At 47.5% G+C, this 17,714-nt stretch overlaps 1 protein-coding gene across 3 annotated transcripts in view; it reads left to right on the top strand.

The window, feature by feature from the left end:
* Positions 1–549: 549 nt before the first annotated feature.
* RRBP1 (ribosome binding protein 1) overlaps positions 550–17,714 on the top strand; it is a 64,212-nt gene continuing 47,047 nt past the window's right edge. For all 3 annotated transcript variants that reach the window (XM_042980946.1, XM_042980947.1, XM_042980945.1), the window contains exon 1: positions 550–807. The gene's annotated coding sequence lies outside the window, so the exon portion shown is untranslated. The remainder of the gene's footprint in view (positions 808–17,714) is intronic.

The following is a 17,714-nucleotide window of genomic DNA, read 5'->3' as shown; positions in this document are numbered from 1 at the left end:
CTTGTCCTCACACCCTGGGCCCGGTGGAGCCGCTGCTGGGGGGCGGGGGGGAGTGGGATTCAGTGGGTTTAAATAAAGCATTCCTCTCTGCTGTTGGTGGGTTGCGCAACCGCGTTCAGGGTGACACCCACCGTCACCTCAGCCTGTCGAGATCCAGGGGCTCAGGCCCGGCATCCCCTGTATTCGCACCTTCTGCAGGCTGCCTGGGCAGCGCCCGCCCCAAGGCAAAGACTGCGAGCGGCGCCGCGGGCCTGGGGTGGGCGGGACCTACCGGCGCCCCCTCCCGCTTTGGCGGGGCGTTTCGGCCCCGCCCCGCCCCCGCGCAGGGCCGAGCGCCGCACCGCACGACCCCGCCCCTCCCTGGCCCCGCCTCCCGCGGCTCCCCGCAGCTCCTCCCCTCTCCCATTGGCCGAGGCGGAGACCCTCCTCTTCGCCCAATGGCCGCCGCCGCGGCTCGGCCGCCCGCGCTCTGACTGGCCAGTGACACGCGGAGTGGCGGGGCGCGGGCCAATGGGGAAAGGCGGCTCGATGAATGGCTGGCCCGGGTGGGGAAGGCAGGAGGCGGCGATCCCGGCGGAGGGGGCCGTTCGCCAGCTCCGAGGCAGAAAGTGCCACGACTCCACACGCGCGCACGCAGCCAGCGAGCGGCCGGAGCGGACGGCGGACGGGGCGGACGGCGTCGGGGTCGCGGTGACTGCAGCTGCTTGGGGGCGGCTTCTCGGCGGAGGCTCAGCGGGCTTCTCTCCCGGTTCCGCGGCGGCGGCGGCTCCTGCCCTTTCGCTCTCCCTCCCGCGTCTCCGGCTGCAGGTAAGAAACTTGGCAGGGCCCTGCAGCGTCGGTGGCGGCGCGCGGGCCGGGCCGTCGGGGCGCCGGGGCCGGCCGCGCCGCGAGTGACACGTCTCCTTGGCGGCCCCTCCCCCGGCGGCGCCGCCCGCCGCCGGCCGTCGCCGCGGCCACCGACCTTCGGGGTCGGGTCGGGCCCTGGGGGGGCGTGTTCCGGGCGAACCCGGTGCAGGGGCGGCGGCGGAGCGCACCCCGCGGCGTGGACCCCACGCCCCTAAGCGGTCGGAGGGGACCTGCGGCGGCCTGGCGGCACGACGTGGCGACCCCTCCCTCCCTGCGGGCCGTCGGGCCGGCCCGCACGCTCCGAAGTTGGGCGAAGAAAGTTGGCGGTGGGGCGGGGCTGCGCACAGCTGGCGGAGGAAGGGGTTAAGTTTCGGGAAGCGGCCGGATGACGTTGCCGGGCTGGAGTCCGGGCTGGAGGGGTGGGGGGGGGCGGGCGGAAGGCGGCGGGGGCCGGTCGGGGGGGAGGAGGGCGGGATTGAATGGGGGGCCCGCGGGCCCAGCACGCCCGCCTGCGGGCTGCGGCCTGGAGGCGCTTCCGGGGGGCGGGCGGCCCCCGACAGGGCGGGCCCGGGACGCGGGGCTGCAGGGGACGCCGTGAGAGCACCGTGGCCGTCCGGGGTCCGGACTCCCGAGCGGCCGCGATGGCAACTTCCCGGAGTCGGGCGGCGGCTCCCTGCTCCCCCTGGCGGCGGGGCTAGGGGCACCGTTTTCCCGGCCGGGCCGCGCGGAGCCCGGCGCGAGGGCGCCCAGCGGGGTGACGGGGCCACCCGGGCCCTGCCCGGTCCGCCCCGCCCGCGCCACGATGAATGGCCCGGCGGTGCCATGCCCGGGCGGAAGCGGGCACCTCCGGCCCAGCGGGCCGGGGCGCGCTGGCACCCGGCCTGGCGCTCGCCCCAGCCCGCCGGGTTCCCCAGTCCGCGCCCTGGGGCAGGGAAGACGGGCTGGGGTCCGCGCTTCCAGTAGGGCGTCCGGGAAGCGTCAGGGACACTTCCCCAGCTTACAGACCATAAATGGTAGCTTATTGTGGTATAACGGTTAAGGGAGTGGGCTTTTGAAATCCCTGAAGCTCTGAGGGTGACCAGGGCCAAGCTGCCTCACTTCGGGTGTCCCGCTTTCCCCTCTGAAAAACGGGGTTGCTTATCATTTCTACTTAAGAGAAAAGCTGTGAAGACCCAGCACGCGTAAGGAATAGCCAACAAGTGTTGCCTGTTAATGCTCGGATGAGTTTTTAGGGGCTTGTGGGGCACCAGAGGGAGGTGGAGTCTGGGGCTGACTCCAGCCCGCCTGCCACAGACCGAAGGCTCGCATAAGTCCCAGGGTCCAACCGATGCCTCTCTTACAGACTCCCTGCGCAAGCCCCTTAACCTCTCCGAACCTGGGTTTCCTTATCTGTAGCCTGGAGAGATACCACCTACTCTCTCACCGCATGGTCAGAGGAGCCTCCCCCACAAGTGCTGGGAAAAATTAGGACCTTGTGCAAACAGACGGCAGTTTGGCAATACTCCTGGAAGTCGGAGGTCAGCAGAGACTGGGAAGCACCAAGGAAATGAAACTTTAAAGGGTGCTTGGGAGCCTCCCACCACTGTTTGCTTATTGTGCTGGCTGGGGGCATCTGGATGGTATATTTTGGAGGTTGAGGAAGTGGGCCCACTAGGACCTCACATCCTAGGCTAGATACCTCTTTAGAACTCTGGCTGCTGAGTGTTTCTAGAGACCTGGGTCTTCTTTCTCGTAGTCTTAGGAGGGACAGCTGCACATTTTATGCCAGCTCTACACAGTTGGGGAGCCTTCTCCTACTGTCTCTGCCTGCCTCCTTACACTTTCCTTCTGTGTGTGCTCTTAACTTCCTCTTAATCTGACACCAGAGAGGTCCTGGTGATCCTGCAGCATGCTGCCTATGGTGGTGATGTCTCAATTACTTCATGAACTTTCTAAAGGTCAGCTCCACCAGGGGCTGCCAACCTGTTTCCCTTCCAGAAAAGAAGCTTCCGATTCTAAGGTCCTGGAGGTACCACTTCCTTCTCTATTTAAGCAAAGGAGGAAAAGTGGGGGCATACCTCCTACTAGGCTAAGTTTTCCCTTAACCTGGAGCAATGCAGACGTGGCCTGCAGGGCAGCTGGGATGGGGACAAGTGAGGCGTCTTGGGGTTTGGAAGCAGAGGACGGCCAGTGGGGAGAGCCATAAGCACTCTGCTATAACAGGACTCCTTTCTTTTGTAGTTAGGAATCAGCCTCTCAACATCTATAGAGTTTAGAAGTTAGAGTGGTACCTTGGTGTATGAATATTTTTTTTTGGTGATGGGAGAGTTTTAGATAAATCCAAGTCATTGAGTCACATTTGAGCAATTAAGCTCTTTGCTGAAGAGTCAACAGGCTGCAATAATTATACAGTACCAAATTCTGTCTAAGTGGTTGAATGGGAATGATTTAACTGGAATATTGGCTTACTATGTATGTAACAAGGACACCTTTTAAAAGTGTCAGGACCCCAGACTCATTGTTCTTTTATCTCTGGGAACTTTAGCTAATGAATGACACATAGGCAGGGACTCAAAAGTTCTTTCCAGATAGCAGAGTTTTCTGCCCTAAAATCTTGCTTCAGGAGGGAAAAAATAACGGTCAGTCCGAATTACAGAGGAAGAGTCTGTGCTATCCATCTGTACATCCTGGGTCTACTGTAGTTAAGGCCTGGCCTGTAACATGTTGAATGTTGACTGGTAGACGGCCATACCTGTCAATATTCTCTCAGTTACCCAACTACTTTATTGGACAACTCAAGCTGAGCCCAGTTTGGTTTTTAAGGTTTACTGTTTAGTAATAGAGTCCACAACTTCAGTGTGTACCTAGGCCTTGCACAACCTCATTCCATAGAAAAGGTGTTGTTCCCATTCTACTGCTGGAAATGTGGAGGCCCAGCAGGTCAGGTGGCTGTCACTGTCAGGCCAGTTCCTGTTGCCCAGTTCCTGTTGCCCAGTTCCTGGGCAGTGTGGGCGTGGCCTTCTGAATGTTCACCCACAGGGTCCTGTAATTCCACATTTACTGGGATAGTAACTACTCAAGGGAAGACATGGATCTAGAAGATTGGAATTAAGAGCTTCAGAGGAAGAAAGGTAGACAGCCAGTTGAAAATGTGATCAGTGCAAAAAGGTATTTTTCATTTCTTTCTGCAGTGTCTCCTGCATGCTGGGCCTTCAAACATTAAATATAAATGAGTGAGACCTGTTTCTCGTGCAAAGAAACTGTCATCTAGGGGCATCTGAGTGGCTCAGTCGGTAGAGCGTCCAACTTCAGCTCAGGTCATGATCTACGGTTTGGGAGTTTGAGCCCCACACCGAGCACTCTGCTGTCAGCACAGAGCCCTCATTGGATCCCCTGTCCCCCTCTCTCTACCCCTCCTCTGGTGGGACTTCTCTCTCTCTCTCTCTCTCTCTCTCCCTCTCCCTCTCCCTCCCTCTCTTTCTCTCTCAAAATAAATAAACTTAAAAAAAACAAAAAACAAAAAACTGTCGTCTACAACTGTGTTGTCCAATACAGTAGCTGCATAGAGTTGTTTAAGCTGAAGACAGTTACAATGAGGCCAGTAAAATATGGCTTAGTCACACTAGCTGTATTTCAAATGCTTAGTAGCCACACGTTTGCAGTGCAGATTTAGATCATTTCCATTATCATAGAGAGTTCTCCTGGGCAATGCTGGTCTGGAGATAGCTGGAATTCTTTTTTTTTTTTTTTTTTTTTTCTTTTTAAGAGTTCCAGGTAGCTGGAATTCTTTAAACATTCAAGTCTCTGTTCTTGATCATTTAGGAATATTATGTCGAACCACATAAAATGCCCCATTTTATACGTTAAAAACGGTTGACTTAGTGGCAGTTCATGGGCTTCACCCTAATCGCCTTTAGAAAACGTTTATTCCTGCCTCCTTGTGTGCATTGTAAATTGCATACCAAGAAAAAAAAGTGGGTGGGGGAGCAGAACAGATAGTGGCCCTGCCCTGGGGAAGTTCTTACCTATTATCAACAGCATCAAAATGGTCAAACCAAGCCAAATAGGTATTGGGCAGACAGCATATGGCTTGTAGGGAAAGTTAATATTTAATTCTAAGTGAGAGCGTGGGCAAGAGGGCCATCCAGCATTATAGAAAATTAACTCAGGGACTTCCTAGAAGGTTGTTTTCTTGGGCAGACAAATTCTGATGAGTCTCCTGAAACTGGCAACCGGACTCCCACAGGTAAAAACCGGACACATCTAATATGTTTAAGTGCCTTGAGTGGCGTATCTCCCACTGTCTAGCAATGGGAGCAACTTTGATTTGTGAGCAAAGTATTGCATCTGAGTTCGATTATTTTGGCAAGATTGGAACAGCTGCTGGTCCCTGAACCTTACACTAGCAGTGTATTGGTGTTTTCATAGTTGGCTGGCATAAATTGTTTCCTGGGTCATTTGCAGGACTCTGTTCTCTGTATAACTTCGAAAGAATCATTGGACGGTATTTGGGAAGACTTTTTGAATTCTTGGCTGTTCTAAGGGGCTTATCTTAGTACTCCACAGAGAATAAGGTAAAGCCAAAGTTAACAAAGAACCCAGAATGATGGGCAGCTGCATATTCTCTTTTCGGTGGGAGAGGAGGTCCACTGAGGTTGGTTTAGAAGTTATCAGCTATTTATAGGAATAATGAATGTCATCTGCTGGCTGAAAAGTTGGACTAAAAGTCCATCTTAAACTGAAACCTTTAATTCCATGCCCTAACCCTGGTCAAGGTGTGAGTGAACCAGGTCTGTTTTAGGCTGTCTTGGGACTGGTTCCAGGATGGTGCCCTGTGTGGGCTGAACTTGGCCTGCATATGAGATTTGTTCGGCCAACCTCATGTTGTTAAACAGCTGAGCCGCCTTCTAAAGGAGAATTTCTTCATTAAAGTCTAGATTTGGGAGTTCTTTTGGGAGAATGGGAGTGTGTGAGCACAGCAGGTCTGTTCTCTTGCATGGCAGGCAGGGGCTGTGGTCATCCTCTCTGGTTCGTGGTTCATTCACCAGCATTCCTACCCTGGTTTACATTCCGTGCTTAGAATCGGTGGTCTCCGAGGGGGCACTGTCTGCTGTGGCGTCTGAGAGCATAGAGGAGTTGGAGGGCATCCGGGTGTGACCTGAGTGGTCACTACTGTCTCCCACTGAGCTGCAGTTTGGGGCAGAGGGAGAAGTGCTAGTTGGGGTTCTGGTCCTAGAAACAAGCTATGTGAGCTTGGACATGACTTTGTCCTCCCTGGGCTTTCATTGCCTCTTCATGTAAAACGAAGCTAGGCCAGATGGCTCCATCTCTCAGGCCACAAACTTCGGTTTATCCTTAATTATTTGCTTTCTGGTTCTTGTATCTTGTACAGCGGCAAACCTCCACGTTCAAAACAGAGCAGGAATGCAACCATTCTCCCCTCTTCCACTGGCACTACCCTGGTCCAGACCCCTCTCTTCTGTGGATTAGATTACTTCACTAGCTCTCACCCCCTGCCTTCTTAGCACTTCTCTGCTTGAGACCCTCCTTGGCCAGAGTCTTCACAGTGGCCTCCAAGGGCCCCGCTTTCACTGTGGCTTCACTCCTGCCATTGCCTGTGTCCTCTGCTCCAGTCACATCGGCCTATTAATCTGTATGCTTTTGCCTCAGGGCCTTTGTATGTGCTGTTGCTGTCCATGCAGCTGGCTGCTGTTTCTTAGAAGGCCACAGGGCTTGCTCTCCCCCATCTTCTTCCCTACTTGAAGTGACAGCCCCTAGTGATCCCCACCCTCGCCCCTGTTCCCTGGCCTGCTTCTCTGTATTTCTTTCCCTTCATTATCATCAGCCAGACATGCTGCATGTGGGACTGACTTTGTCTGCTCTGCCAATGCTGGGATCTGTCTGCTTTCTTTCCCCTTGGTATCCCTAATGCCTGGAACAGTGGCTGGCACACAGTGGATGCCCATCCTTGCCAAGCTAATGGGGAGAGGATTTTCTAGTGCTTGTGTTCTAGGAATGTATTATTGTTTAGCCTGAAGTAGTCAGGATTCCTAGAGCATCAGATATAAAACACAAAAACATATTATAGAGCCAAGTGATTTTTGGATTCCCTCCAGCCTGGCTGCAGTTGAGAGGTTGACAGTAACATTCATGGAGGAACACTTTGGAATGGGGATGATCCTGCTCTGCTCACAGAGTCCAGGGGTTTGAAGTGACCCTAAGTGGAAGGCCTGGGCATTGGCTTTCTCCCAGGTGTCATAAGCTTCCAGGCCAGTTATATGTACACATTATATATATTACATTATGTATATATATATATATATATATATATATATATATTTTAATGTTTATTTTTTGAGAGAGAGCAAGTAGGGGAGGGGCAGAGAGAAGGGAAAAAACAGAATCTGCAGCAGCCTCCAGACTCTGAGCCATCAAGACAGAGCCCAACACAAGGCTCAAACCCACGAACTGTGAGATCAGGACCTGAGCTGAAGTTGGACGCCACCCAGGTACCCCCAGGCCAGTTATATTAATCTCAGTCCTCCCTGTCCCTTCATAGCCCCCCATCCATGTCAGGGTGCCTCACCAGCTCTGGGTCCTTCCCAGCTGCTCCGCAGTTCCTGGAGGAGAATCCACAGCAAGCACCCTTGATTTCCTTCTGTGGCTGATGAGCATTGGTGGGGCTTCAGGGAGTAACTGAGTGTATCAGCGACCACACGCTCACCAGGAAAGAAAATGTTATTTTTGCTTTGAACAATGTGACGGTTCTGCTCTGAGAAGAGGTGGATTTTGTGTTTAGTGAGCAAGAGTGTTCCTTAGTGGTAGGAGGAAAATTCTTTTCTTGTAGTTGGCATTTTATTCTGTCTTTTAGTCAGACTTCGAGGAGTACAGGAACTGATGAGGTTAACCTGCTACCTCCCGCATGGAGGTTACTCTCCTTGAGCACTTGCGTGTGGAAACCAGGGGAGGTGGGAGAAGATGGTCCAGGCAGGTGGTCTGGTTGGTAAGAGTCCGTCCCAGGTTTACCCCCATCCTTTTGTTTCTCCCCCAGCTCTTCTGCTTTGCTTCTTGGCAGAGACATGAAAAGTAGATCCTGGATTCCTTGCCCTTCCTTCCTTCCTTCCTTCCTTCCTTCCTTCCTTCCTTCCTTCCTTCCTCTCTTCCTTTTTCTTTCTTTCTTTCTTTCTTTCTTTCTTTCTTTCTTTCTTTCTTTCTTTCTTTCTTTCTTTCATTTTTGTTTAGTTTTGAAAGAGAGCATGTAAGTGAGGGAGGGGCAGAGAGGGAAGGGTAGAGGACCTGAGGTGGGCTCTGTGCCAACTGACATGCCACTGGAGCTCACAAACGTGAGATCATGACCTGAGCCAAAGTCAGACGCTTAACCGACTGAGCCACCCAGGTGCCCCGATTCCTCTCCCTTTTTGATGGGCACATCTGGCCTATTTGTTTGACCTGGGACGGTGGAGACGCTTGTTCTGCCCTAAGCCCAGGTGGGATGTTTTTCTGGAACTTCTCATTCAGTGGTTAGAATGTACCACTCAACTCCATCAAAACTGTTTTCTTTTCAATTAAGGCTCATCCTGAATAGGAATTCGATGTAGTCTTCTTTCTGTGCAATACACTTTAATTTCTTTCTGAGTTCTAGATGTTTGTAGTAAGGAAGGGGGAAAAAACCAAGTAATTTTTGGAATTTAGTAGCAATCACAGTGATTGAGGAAACGAAGGGGTCAGTGCTGAAGAATAAATGAATTATTGACACCTTTAATGAAATCTTACAGTGATGTGTCAGCGGACATTGAAAAGGTCAACTTTAGCCACGGCTCCGAAGCCCAGGCACCGTTTTCTGTGTTAAGTTGCTTCCCTGTTAAGTTGGGAGCTTATTAAGTTGGAGCCTTATTCTGAACAGTTTTATTTTATGTATTTACGTATGTGTGTATTTATTTATTTTTGCATTTTTTCAATGTTTATTTTTGAGAGAGAATGTGCGCATGAGCAGGGGAGAACAGAGAGAGAGGAGGACAGAGGATCTGAAGTGGGCTCTGTGCTGACAGCAGAGAGCCCGATGTGGGGTTCGAACTCACGAACCACGAGATCACAACCTGAGCCGAAACCAAGAGTCAGACACTTAACCGACTGAGCCACCCCGGCACCCCTGAACGGATTGATTTTTCACTCAATGCTGTCTGGCGGCCAGCACAGTAAGCGTGGCCACAGACTGTGAGGTGACTGCCTTCCTGCTCCCCCCTCCCCCCACCCCAGCTACCCACCTCTTTGGTGGGAGCAACGCGGCCACGCCCATGAGAGGTCTGGGAGGTGGCAGCAGCTACTGTGTCACAGAAACTCCAGGCACTGAGGATGCTCCTCCTTCAAGTTCCGGGTGATAGAGTTTTTCCTACCAGAGTGGGCATATATATTTTTAACCCTTTAGTAATGCAAAGTACCTACACAGAAAAGTGCTCTGTTGTGAGTCCACTGCCCAGTTTTAAACTGCCACAAACTGATCACCCTGTTTAACCAGCAGATCAGGAAATATTATCCCCCCACACGTTCCTCTTCTGCCCTCTCCAGCTGCTGCCTGTCCCCAGGGGTAGCTGCGCTGCTGGTTTCTGGCACGCAGATTTGCTCCATCGAATTTGAACTCCAGGTAAATGGAATCACAAAGCCCGGCCCGTGCTCTCTTGGGTCTTTCATTTGATGTTGTGTGTGGGAGTCATCTGTGCTGTCGGCCTCGTAGCTCATTGTCGTTGTGTAGTACTCCGGCTTGTGAGTCCATCACCAGTGCCCATTTCATTCTGCATGGGTACTTGGACAGTTTCTGATTGGGGGCTTATAATATAGGAGATGTTATATTACGAAGTATAAAGTCCTGCCCCTCATTGTGGTGACCGCTTATCTACATGGCCATCAGGTCTGTACCTAGGATTGGGATTATGAGCCACAGGGAGGCATATCCTCACCTTTAGAGGAGAGGCCAGACTTCTTCCCAAGGTGCAGGTACTCATTTCTACTCCCACCAGCAGTACAGGAGGGCTGGGGACATATGATACAATGGCTGATTATAAAAAGGAACCAGAATGAAGTTTGCTATTCCTAAGAAATAACTCACTCATCCCATACTTCCCCTTGGTCACAGAGATGGGAGCGTCTGGCCAGGAAATTCGTTAATACGTGGTGGGCCTTTGCAAAAGGCTTGTGGAAGAGGGTCAAGTTTTGTTGCCCATGAGCAAGTGCTCTTAACCACAAATCTGAGTGGAAAGGCAGCAACTCTTCTTAGCAGTTAAATGAAGGGAGAGCCCTGATCCGGGGATTGATTTCTTTATCAGATCCACGCCCCCAGGTAATGTAATGAGTGTTGGAGTATTGAGTGGATTTCTTAAAAACAAAGGAGCCAGCAGTCGAGTACCAGAAGTCATTTGAGCCCTGACCACGCATTTCTAACCTGAAAACCCTCCCACCTTGGAGAATCCTTGGCCAGGGCCCCAGTTGGTGGTGGAAGGACACCCTGTAGGCTCCCCTCTTCTGGGGGTTGGATGTCTGTCCAGAGCTGGATTTGGAAGTCTCCCTGGCACAACCAGCCCTCCTGTCCTGCAGCAGGGATGATCTCATTTTTCTTTTAAGAGCTTGATTGGCTGGGATTTCATTTGGCGAGGGGTGCCAAATGGCAATGTCTTTTGGTCCAACAGTGCCAAGAGTCAGTAGCCCAGAGAAGTGAGGGGCCACTGTGCTCTGGCGATGGGGTGGACTGGGTGGGATGGACCAGTCTAATGAACGGGGTGGGGCAGGGCAGGTGCTACACAGCCAACAATAAGCATCTTCTGAAAAGCAGGGAATGGCTTGAAAAATACTCTTTTTTATTTAAGTATAATCTACAATATTCTGTTGTGTACAGTAGTGATTTGTATACATTGGGAACTGATCGCCACGATAAGTTTAGTTACCATCTGTCACCATGCAAAGTTAATACCGTATTATTGACTGTATTCCCCATGCTGTGTATTACATCCCCCTGACATTTATTTTATAACTAGAAGTTTGTACCTCTTGGTTCAAACTTCACCCATTTCACCTCCTCCCACTCCCAGCCTCCCTCCTCTCTGGTAACCACCACTCTGTTCTTCATAGCTGAAATCTGGGTTTAGTTCAGTTTGTTTCTGTTTTTTAGATTATGACTTACAAGTGAAATCATGTGGTATTTGGCTTTCTTTGTCTGACTTACTTCATTCAGCATAATATCCTCAAGGTGCATCCATGTGGTCACAAATGGCAAGATTTCATCCTTTTCTTTGCCTGAGGAATGTGTGTGTGTGTGTGTGTGTGTGTGTGTGTGTAAAATAGACCACATCTTTTTTTTATCCATTCACCTAACGATGGACACTTAGATTGTTTATTCTTAGAAGATAGGAGGCCAAAACCTCGGTGAAAGGAGTAGCCTTGGACAGCAAACACGGCCCCGAGGGCATTTGGCAAAGGGAGCAACCGCTGAATTTTGATGGCATCTCTGGGCACAGGAGGCAGTATGATGGAGGACCCTACCCCTCAGAACTGCAACCACGGAGGACTGCTACACCGTCAGGGTGAAGGCGAGCCAGAAATAAGCCCATTCCCCTCCTGAGGACTCGTTCTCACGAGTGGTTCCTCATGCAGATCCCGTGACCTAAGTGGGAGGAAATTCTCCAGCCAATTTTAAAGTTCTTTATTTCAGAGTCGACGAAGACTGTCCTTCTGGGCCATCCTGCAAGTGAACAGATGAGCAGATCTTTGAAGGACCGCCCCGTTATTCCGGGCTTAGTGAATCCCCATGTGTAATTTTCACAACGAAGTGAGCAGTTCCTGGTTAAGAATAAGTAAATGCGCAAAGAATGCAGAGCAGTATGAAAGAGGACCAGCAGAAACAGATTCGTGAAAATATGAGACAGTAGAGGGGTTGACTCAGATTTTGAACAATGCCTCTCACTGTACTTAAAGTAATAGACAAGATCAAAAATACCTACAGGGAAAGGAAACTATAAAACAACCTGGCAAATTTGGAAAAGGAATCAGGTTACCACTTCTAGATATGAGTAGCTCAATAATTGTAATTAAAAACCTAGGGGCGTCTGGATGGCTCAGTCGGTTAAGGGTCCAACTTCAGCTCAAGTCATGATCTTGCAGTTCATGAGTTCAAGCCCTGCATTGGGTTCTGTGCTGACAGCTCAGAGCCAGGAACCTTCTTTGGAGTCTGTGTGGCCCTCTCTCTCTCTGCCCCTCCCCCATTTGCACTCTCTTTCAAAAATAAATAAAACAAAAAAAATAAATAAAAAAACCAACAGACTGAAGAGAATAAGTGAACTGAAAGATAAAGCAGAAGAAAATATACAGATTTCATCTTAGAGGACCAAATGAATAATTTGTAAGACCAATTAAGAATTGGGGAGGGTAGAAGTGTGTTTAATTGGGGTTCCAGGAGAGGTGAGTGATCATGGGCCAGAGCCAGTATTGGACAAGATGATGTCTGAGGGTTTTAAAGAATAGATGAGCCACTCATCCAAAAAAGGAAAAAACACCCATATGTAGAGTGTAATGATACAGGAACCAAAGGAAAAACAAAAATCAAAAACTCAAGATAACTTTTAAGACAAAGAAAACTAAGACAGGTAATTACTGACAGGCCCTCACCGAAGGAATTCTGGAGGATGTTCTTGGAAGGCAAGTCATGCCAAATAGAAAGAGTAAGCTGTACAAGCAAGGAAGGATAAAGAAGGTGGTAAATATTTGGGCCACTCTAAACAAATGTGGAAGAATAATAGTAACATGTGGCGTGGGGTGGGGATGACTGAGAAAAGGATAGGATTAAATACTGAAAACAGTAACACTGAAGACAAAAGGAGTAATAGAGCTAGTGGAAGGGGTAAGCTCATTTAACTTTGAACTTGGCGAACCCTGCCATGTTCTTTTTTAAAGGTAATTACTAAAGAATAGAAACAGTATATTCTAAAGTAGTAGAGGGGGAAAATGGGATGACTTAGAAACAAAAAGAAGAGCGGACAGGTGGGAAACTAGCACAAAATAAGATTACGGAGTTAAACTCAAATATATCAGCATTCATATCTAATATACATTGATTAAATACTGCAGTTAAGACATAAAGATATACTGGATTTTTTAAAGTCCACTCTTGTGCTGTTTACAGAAGACAGGTTGAAAATAAAAAGATAGAAGAAGATACATTATAGAAATTCTACTAAAAGAAAACTGGTGTTGAGGCAGTTGGCAGGCTCAGTCCGTAGAGCAAGGGACTCTTGATCTCGGGGTCATGAGTTTGAGCACCATGTTTGGTGTAGAGATTACTTAATACAAAACAAAAAAACAAGAAAACTGGTGTTGTATTACTGGTATATAAAAGAGACGTTAACACTCACTGAAAGTGTTGTACAGAGAAAGGGCACTTCATAACGATCAAAGTTTAATTCAGCTTAAAGATTCGGCAGTTTTCACTTTGGGTGCATCTTATTAACTTCGTCACAAAATACCTAAAACAAAATTGGCAGAACTACAAGAAGTGTTCAAATCTATAGTCATGGTGAAGAACTTTAGTACATCCCATCAGTAATTGACATTGACAGTTAAGCAGACAAAAATCAGCAAGGATTGGAACTTTGAACAAAATTCTATGACTATATATAAATAAAACATTGCAGCCAGCTAGTACACATGTGACTTCAAAATTTTCAAAGATTGGTCATATCTGGGGCCTTCAAGTCTCAACAAATATCAAAGGATTGGGATTATATAGAGCAGGTAATCTGAGCACAGTTATACTAGAAATATGAATAAAAAGAAATAGGAAATCTTCATGCATTTGGAAATTTTGTAAACCTATGCTTCTAGCACTTACTTGTAGGCCAAAAAAAAGGGAGGGGGATAGAAAATGTCTTGAAGTGAGTGATAATGAAAATGCTACACATCCAGCCTTGTAGGATGTAGCTAAAGTATTGTTTACAGGGAAATGTGTACCTTTACATACATGCATCCGAAAAGAAAAGATGAAGATTAATGAGTTATAAGTAAGCATCTTCCCCCAGAAGTAAAAAAAGACATACTAAAACCAGTCAGAAGAAAATATGGATGAGAAGGAATAAATGAAACCAAAAACAGGTGAATACATAGCAGATGAATCCAACAAAGCCAAGATTTCATTCTCACAAAAGATAGGTAATGTTGACAAATACCAAGCAAAATTGATCAAGGAAAAGGCACAAATCCTCTCAAGAATGTAAAGTGGGACTTTACTACAGATGTGGTTGACATTAAAAAGGTAAGTGGTTATAACGAGCAACATGTGCTAAGTAAAAATAAGTAAAACCAGTGTTGTAGATGCTTATTAAAAATATCTGAAGGATCCAGAGGAGGGATCATGCCACGCATTATACAGAGAAGACCTCTTTTTTTTCCACGTCAACATGGCAAGAGTTTTGCAAGTTCTGACAACATATATAAATTTCTAGGAAAATATGACTTATCCACACTGACCCAAGAAGAGAACCGAGAACCTGATAAAAGGATCTCTACAAAAAGCCTGTAGCAAACACCGTACTAACCAGCAGCATACTTAAATCTTGCCTTTGGGATCAGGAAAAACTGGAATGCCTGGATCCTTCCTTCTCTTTAGCACAGTGTTGGGAGGGCCTACCCTGTGAAAAATTCAAGGAAAGTGAAGCCGAAGACAGGAAGACTGGGGAGAAAGGAACAAAACTGTGATTCATAGGCAGTATGCTTATATACCTAGGAAATGTTTTTAAAAATCTAAGGATGTGTCCCTAGAATTAGGCAAAAGTTGCTGGGGGGAGAAGTCACCCTACAGAAATCAACCAGCGGCAAACAAAATGAAACAGAGACCACGTTTGCAATAGTGGGAAAACTCTGAAGAACCAAGAACTAACTGTTTGCGAAGGTGTGCAAAACCACCAGCACACATTCTTTTCCTTTACCGGGGATACCGGGTCTTTTCTGGTTGGATGTGATCTTTATAACCATACAAATGGCGACTCCTGTCCTGATGGCCTTTGTTCACGGAGCACTTGGGAGTGTCGATGAGCTGAGGTTTGCTTGGACACAGTGCGGAAGAGACCGGTCCCTGCTTTCTGGGAGCCTGATGTCAGTCACAGTACGAATTCTGTCATGGGCCAGCACATCTTAACTGCTGTCATTTTGAGAAGTCAGGATTCTGGATTCCTGCCTCGTAGGCATGTTGTCTTCATTGATGAGGTGAGGCCTGTAGGCTTCCTGTGCGTTCTCGGAAGATTTAGGCCTTTTGAAGTACTTACTTTTCCAAAGACCATTATTTTGGAGAAACACAAAAACATGTCAATTCTTTATTTTTTTTCCTTAGGCGTAGAAACTGAATCTGAAATAGCCAATGAATAAGCAAAGGCTTATAATAGAATACATTTCTATTTTTAGTGTTTCATCTTTCTTTAAAATGAGTAGCATTGTTTTTCTAAAGTGGGAATTAAGTCGTTTCCATTCCCTTAACTCATGAAATAAATTATTTCAGAATATATTGTTTAGCAACCAAATTTTCTTTCTCTGGGTAAAAAAAAAAAAAAAAATCAGAAATTACACTTAATATTTAGATGAGTTGATCTGAAAACCCTCTTCTCCAGACATTTAGAAATGTTAAAGTTCATAGGCATTCTCTAAAAGCTTAGCTGGGCTTGCAGGGTAATAAAAGAGGTTGCCAAAGCTGTAAACCAAGGGTGAGGGAAATGACTGGGACCCAGAAGTAAACTGACCATGGGGTGTGGGTGGGGTCTTGTCAGCCCGAGTCACCTGGGTCTTTGGCTTTTGCGTCTAGATGGGAACAGGGGTTCGTCAGTGGGGAGTAGGACCCGAGCCCCCCTCACACCCTCGTGTGAAACGCGCACCCTCAATGAAAGGACGGACTAGCAGCCAGGGGAGATGACATAGAAACTTACCTGTTTTGTCCTGGGGCAGTGGTGGGGGTGGGGGGGGGGGGCATCAGTCTCCTGAGAATCTATTATAGGAAGCCCAGGCCTTGTGTAAAAGTTAGTCCGAGGTTGCTGCTTTCCGAGGGCCCTGTCATAACAAAGATTAAACAGCTCTGACACAAGCCCACTACTCACCCCAGACAGGATTGCCTCTGATAAAGTCCCACCAAAGACGTGACACGAAATCGCTATTAAAGATATAAAAGTAGATAATGAAAAACATTAATGGAAAAAATAACACCAGAAAAAAAAAAACAGGCCAACTTGAAAAGAGATAAACTCAAAGGACTGATTACAGAGCTGTTTAGATTCAGCTGAAGAGACTGTTGGTGAAATGGAACGTATGTCTGAGGAGTTTTCCCAGGTGGCAGCATGGAGAGCTTGAGGTCAGATTAGGAGTTCTGCCCCAGAGAAGGAGCAAAAAAATTTTCTAAGCACAAAGTGGCCCAGGATTTTCTGGAATTTTTGAAAAGCATGAGCCCTCAACCTCAGAATGCACAATGAGCCTGAATAAGGTAAATAAAGATATACACCTAAAAATATTTTCTTGACAGGTGCCTGAGTGGCTCAGTCAGTTAAGTGTCCAACTCTTGATTTTGGCTCAGGTCATGATCTCACGGTTTGTGAGTTTGAGTCCTGTGTTGGCTTATAGCACAGAGCCTACTTGGGCTTCTCTGTCTCTGCCTCTCTCTCTCTCTCTCTCTCTCTCTCTCTCTCTCAAAATAAATAATCTTAAAAAATATTTTTGTTGAATCCTTAGAACTCCAAAGATGAATCTTAAAAGTTGTGAGAGATTTTTTTTAAGATGTCATAAAGGAACAACAGATCAGTAGCATGTTTCTCAATAGTGACTCCTCCTCCCCCCCAAAAGAGCTAGAAGACAGATAAAATAGTATCTTCAAAGTGGTAAGAGACAAGGACAGTCAGCAGGGAATTTTGCACTCCGTTAATCCACTCATGAAGAGCACGAGTAGAATAACGATATTATTATTACGGGTCTATGAGGACTTGAGAAAGTTGATCCAGAATAGATCCTTGTTGAAAGAGCTGGTCAAGGATGTACTTTGGAATGACCCAAGAAGAAGGGAGTGAGGCGCAAGAAGCAGTGGTCAACAAAGAAATTGGTAAACATTTGGGGAATGCAAACATGAGCTGTCTGAGACAAGAGTCGCTTTGGGTCGTTTGAGTCATTCTGGGGTGTGTGTGATGGAGAAGCGGGGTGCGCCAAGTCGGAAAAGGGGCTCATGTCAGATGGATGGGCACCAGACTTCAAGCCTTCCACAGTTCTTTGGCTGTTGGGGAAGTGGCTGGAGGCATCGGGGAAATAGGTCAAGTATGTATGCTAGGAAAATGGAAGAGTAAAACACATTTTAATTATAATTTCAGTACTCATTAAAAAAAAAAAAAAAGAGTAGCAGTAGTATGTATAACTTCTAAACACCATAGAGGAAAAGGAGATAAAACCTAAATAGCCTGATAGGATGCAGAAATAAAGGGAGTGGGAGGAGAATAAGCAAGGAAGTATTATAAATAGGAATGACAAAATCAAGGTTTCAGTGCGTCCAATTGTATAGGAAATCACAATAGGCGTTGATGAATTAAACCTACCAGTTAAAAAGACAAATTGCTACACTGGTCTTAAAATAAAATCCAGCTTTATGCTATTTTTAAGAGTTCTACTTAAAACATATGAACACAGAAAGGTTGGAAGTGAAGAATAGAAAATGATTCTAGGTCAGTATTAACCTCCCAAATGTTGGTATAACTTTTTAAATAATCAGACAAGCTAGACTTTAATGGTTAAAAAAAAAAAAAAAGTTCATTATTAGGGATAAAGAAGGTCACTATGTAATGGGGGGGGGGAGTGTGGGGAATAGCAGATACTTTATCAAGAAGATGTAACAA

This window comes from Panthera tigris, chromosome A3, assembly GCF_018350195.1.
Source record: "Panthera tigris isolate Pti1 chromosome A3, P.tigris_Pti1_mat1.1, whole genome shotgun sequence".
Taxonomy (NCBI): Eukaryota; Metazoa; Chordata; class Mammalia; order Carnivora; family Felidae; genus Panthera; species Panthera tigris.
The sequence above is the reverse complement of the archived record's forward strand: the minus strand, read 5'-3'. Positions and strand labels throughout refer to the sequence as shown.